Source organism: Octopus sinensis, linkage group LG3 (genome assembly GCF_006345805.1).
Source record: "Octopus sinensis linkage group LG3, ASM634580v1, whole genome shotgun sequence".
In the NCBI taxonomy this organism is placed as follows: Eukaryota; Metazoa; Mollusca; class Cephalopoda; order Octopoda; family Octopodidae; genus Octopus; species Octopus sinensis.
This window is the reverse complement of record NC_042999.1, coordinates 102,464,108-102,469,526: the sequence shown is the minus strand read 5'-3', so window position 1 is coordinate 102,469,526 and position 5,419 is coordinate 102,464,108.

Below are 5,419 nucleotides of genomic sequence, written 5' to 3'. Positions count from 1 at the left end.
ATCCGAAATACTTCAGCTCTTTGATCCTCGCGACGCTGGACATTGGCAAACTTCTTCTTTTCTGCTACATCTTTGGCAATGTATACCTGCCGCCCAGCCTCCCTTTTGGCTATCTGGTACAGTTCCCTGCTGCCCCTATCCTTCCAGGCTTTCCAGGCCCGTCTCTTTTCACAGATGGCTTTATCTACTGCACTATTCCACCACCACGTAATTCTAGGTCTGGAAGGGACTTTGCACCATCCACAGACTTGGTCTGTGGCACTCAACAAGCTGTCCCGTAGGAATTCCCAGCTACCTTCTATGTCTGACGTCTGAAGCTCCTCCTCCCTCTCATCAAATTTCTTGATGAGTATGTCCCTAAATTTCTGACCATGCGAAGGGTTCTTTAGCCTCCAAATCCTTCTTTTCTGGATTGGTTTGTTTCTTGGAGTCCTTCTGGCCTCAAGCTTAAAGTCACTGATGATTAGTCTATGCTGAGGGATACATTCTTCACCCGGGAGGGTCTTTGTATTCAAGAGCAACCCTGCATCCCGTTGTCTGGTGAGGATGAAGTCTATTTGGCTAGCGGAGTCTCCTGACTGATAAGTTATAAGGTGGCAGACTGGCTTCTTGAAGTTAGTGTTGCAGATTGAAAGGTTACATGCATCACAGAATTCCAGCAGTCTAGTTCCCTCATCATTTCTGGTGCCAATACCATAGCCACCATGTACCCCAGTGAAGATACCCGATTCCCGCCCAACATGCCCATTAAAATCTCCACCTACAAAGATGAGGTCCTTGTTACTAGTCTTTGAAGTAGCCTGCAGAAGGGTATCATAAAAGTTGTCCTTCTGATCATTTGGTAGTCCCGCTTGTGGGGCATAGGCTGAGATAATCATAGCTGTGCCACTCTGTAGGACCAACCTGAGCTTAAGCACTCTATCACAAACCCTGACAACCTCTATGACCTTATCCACCCATTCCTCCGCAAGGAGAATGCCTACACCCCCTACACCTTCCGCGTTACCTTGCCAGTTTGTACCTAAGTGCCTTGCCCGTGAGGACCCTAGCCGAAGCATCTCTCCCTCTTACCTCTTGTATGCAGCATACATCAACCTGTCTTCTCTCTAGCATCTCTACAATCTCACTAGACTTGCCTGTCAATGTACCAACATTGATAGTGCCAACTCTGAAAACTGGGAAGGAGATGTGGGGGGACGGGGGGGGATTCGGCGCCTGAGAAGAGGAGGGTTGTTGTGGTGGTGATAGTTTTCGTGGTATTTTTCTTTTGATCTCTCTTCCAACCTGACCACGCCGTGGGCAGGAGCTGGTGTTAGCAGTGGACATTCGTTATCGTCACTGAGTAACGTAATTAGGTAGAGGAAAGAAATACAGATATTCTAGAGTTGAGTTGGGGAGGGGGGGTCCAGTTGAGGCGGGTAATATAGGGGAGCAACCAGTGGGGAAGGTTGGGGTAAGGAGGAACGATGGCAGGAAGGGTTGGTGTAGGTTCGTAAGAAATAAAAACGTAGGATATTACGAGGCGGGAGGGTACTAAAAGGGGATGGTCATATATATATATATATATATATATATATATATATATATAATATATATATATATATATATATATATGCATATATACATACGTATATGTACATACTTACATTTATGTGTGTATACATGCATATATGGGCACTGGACATCACAAAATGTGTACAACAAAAAATTACAAAGTACGAGTACATAGAATAGGAACTATTTTTTTGAACAACGAAAGATACAAATGTAAAACAAGACAAACAACACAAAGAATGACCCTTTATCAGTTGTTGGCTGTTTTTCTACTCTCATATTTCAATAATAAATTGAACAATTAAATTATTTTATTCATTATAGCGCGGAAAACGGACGTTAAACGATGATGATGATGATGATGATTAAATGATAAATTCAATTCAATTTTATTATTTTATTCAAACAAATGAAACATGTCATAAATTAAAGCTGTTTCCACTTCATTAGTAAAACCAAATTTTTCAAGAATAATAAAATACTGTTTAATATAATGAGGTTTATATATAAAGTCATCATCATCATCATCATTGTCATTTTGAAGTTTACTTTTCCATGTTTATAAGGGCCAGGTGAAATTTGTTGATTTTTTTATGTTCAGATGCCTTTCCTATCACCATCTGTTTCCAAGCAAGGTAATATTTCCTCATTGCGAGACACATTTTTCATGGAAGACTGAAGATGAACAACATTGCTTGTATGATGGGGATGCTCATTTACAACCATAATATGATGTCAAGGCAAAGGTACACACAAACACACAGGCACACATGCACACACACACACACATACACACATGTATTTGAATACATACGTAATGAGCTTCTTTCAGTTTCCTTCTCCTAAATTCACTCACAAGACTTTGGGGACTATATTAGAAGACACTTGCCCAAGATGCCATGCCGTAGGACTGAACCTGAGAGCACATGGTTTGAAAGCAAGCTTTTTAACCAAACAGCCACATGTGTGTGTATGTGTGTGTGTGTGTGTGTGTGAGAGTGTGTATTTACTTGTTGAATGTAGTGGAAGTCTGTTTTTTATGTGTTTTTGTAATGGTTTGTTTTTGTGGGAAGGTCTATACCTGTGGCTTTTGCAGGCCCTCCAAGACCAATGAGATAAACATGGCTGATGTTCCTCAAGAACAGCTGCACATTGACAGCTACAGGGAAAACATAGGCAAGGTGTGATTTTTTGAAGTGGAAGAAACCAGATATTTATCCTGTCTTTCTTCCACATAAAATGCGCAGGAGCCTGAAAAATAAGTGAGAGTGTGTGCTGTATGGGTAACTGGAAGAGGGAAGACACACGGGCTGGCTGAACTCGGACAGAGGTGACATAGACCAGACATTCTGGGAGAAGAGGACACATTAGTAGAAAAGGCATTAGAAAGAGACAAAGAGGCTGGAAAGTTTTGGTCATATACTGGGTATTCTAATAAATACAGTATATTTCTAAAATATAATGTATTCCTTAGAATATCTAATACCATTGACACAATCTGCAATTTCTTCACACAGTCTTATTGGCCTTTTATACTGCTACTAAAGGGGAAGGAGACATCTTGTCTGTTGTTAAAGATTGGAGTGTGTTGGTGATATTAAAGATATAGTGTATACTTCTGACATATCATTGAAACATTAATTGAAATTTGATGGAGAAAACATAGTATTAAAGATGTGTCACAGATATCTTTAATACACAGTTATTAATTCATGATTTTATAATATTACTTTTACGTCTGATCAGTTCTGTCAAGTAGAAACAAAATGTTGGAGTAGATAACATATTGGACTATCTCCTTATAGGCTTTTGTTTCAAATATGCTGTTGGCATTTTGCTTTATTTCTGAACTGAATATTTTATGGCATATCATATCATCACAATTCACTTAACCATTTAAAAGATCAAAAGAGCTTGAATTTTATCATTTGATAGGCTGGATATAGCATAAAAATCTTCCCCAAGTCATAGTCTTGGTGTCTTAATAGTAAGGAAGGAAATATTGGACAACACATTTTGAAAAATGGGGAAATGACCAAGGTTGGAATACCTTTGATCATAGATCAATACAATCAGGGCTGACCTAGGTTTAAACAACAAAACTGTGGCCAAGATTTCATATATATTACCAGATCGTATGCAAATGTTACTTGTGAGATATTGGCATTATGTCACTTACAACAATAAGGGTTCCAGTTGATGAAATAAAATGCAAATCAATTTGAAAATAACAATAATAATAATAAGAAGAAGAAGGACAACAACAACCAACAACAACAATAATAATAATAATGATAACCCTTTTTACTGAAGGCACAAGGCCAGAAATTTTAAGGGAGGGGACTTGTTGATTTCATCAACTCCACTGTTTCGTTAGTACTTAATTTATCAACCCCGAAAGGATGAAAGGCCAAGTTGACCATGGTGGAACTTAATGATGGCACTCCATCGGTTGCGACAAGGGTTCCAGCTGATCCTATCAATGGAACGGCCTGTTCGTGAAATTAATGTACAAGTTGTTGAGCACTCCACAGACACGTGTGCCCTTAATGTAGTTTTCAAGGAGATTCTGCATGACACAGAGTGTGACAAGGCTGGCCCTTTGAAATACAGGTACAACAGAAACAGGAAAAAAGAGTGAGAGAAAGTTGTGGTGAAAGAGTACAGCAGGATTTGCCACCACCCCCCACCAGAGCCTCATGGAGCTTTAGGTGTTTTCACTCAATAAACACTCACAACGCCCAATCTGGGAATCAAAACCACGATCCTACGACCATTGGACCATTGCACCTCCACACTCAATCATGATGATGATGATGATGAATATATTTTATCTTTTACTTGTTTTAATCATTAGACTGTGGCCATGCTGGGGCACCACCTTGAAGAACTTTTAGTCAAATGAATCAACCCCAGTACTTTTTTCTAAGTCTGCTACTTATTTAATCAATATCTTTTGCCAAACTGCTAAGCTACAGGGATGTAAACAAACCAATACCAGTTGTCAATCAGTGGTGGGGAACAAACACAGATAGAAAGATACATATATACATATATTTATAATCCAAGGTTTCACACAATAGGACTGAACCTGGAACCATGAGGTTGGAAAGCAAAATCCAAAATACCAACTTTTTTTCACTGTACTAATGTGTTAGTGATACTACCAGGCAAACAAGATGAATAAATAAATATGTATATTAACATACATAACCCATGTCTAAATAGATGATGACCTATTTACTCTTTTACTTCTTTCAGTCATTTCACTGCAGTCATGCTGGAGCACCGCCTTTAGTCAAGCAAATCAACTCCAGGACTTATTCTTTGTAAGCCTAGTACTTATTCTATTGGTCTCTTTTGCCGAACCACTAAGTTATGGGTACATAAACACACCAGCATCAGTTGTCAAGCGATGTTGGGGAGACAAGCACAGACACACAAACACCCACACACATATCTATACATATACATATATACGACAGGCTTCTTTCAGTTTCCGTCTACCAAATCCACTCACAAGGCTTTGGTCAGCCCAAGGCTATAGCAGAAGACACTTGCCCAAGGTGCCATGCAGTGGGACTGAACCCGGAACCATGTGGTTGGTAAGCAAGCTACTGACCACACAGCCACTCCTGTGCCTATAACTATTCATAATGTAAGTCAATGTGATATAAAAAGAAAGTGCAAATGGATTAAAAGGTTTCAAGAATATTTTTCTATATTAACCCAATATGCAGAAACAGCAGAGAGTAGCTTAGTAAAGATCAAGTGACTAAAAATACATAATGCATTCACTGGTAACAGTTGTAAGTTAACTGTTATTTAAATTGAGACTATCCACCTTTGTTTACTTAATGTAGTT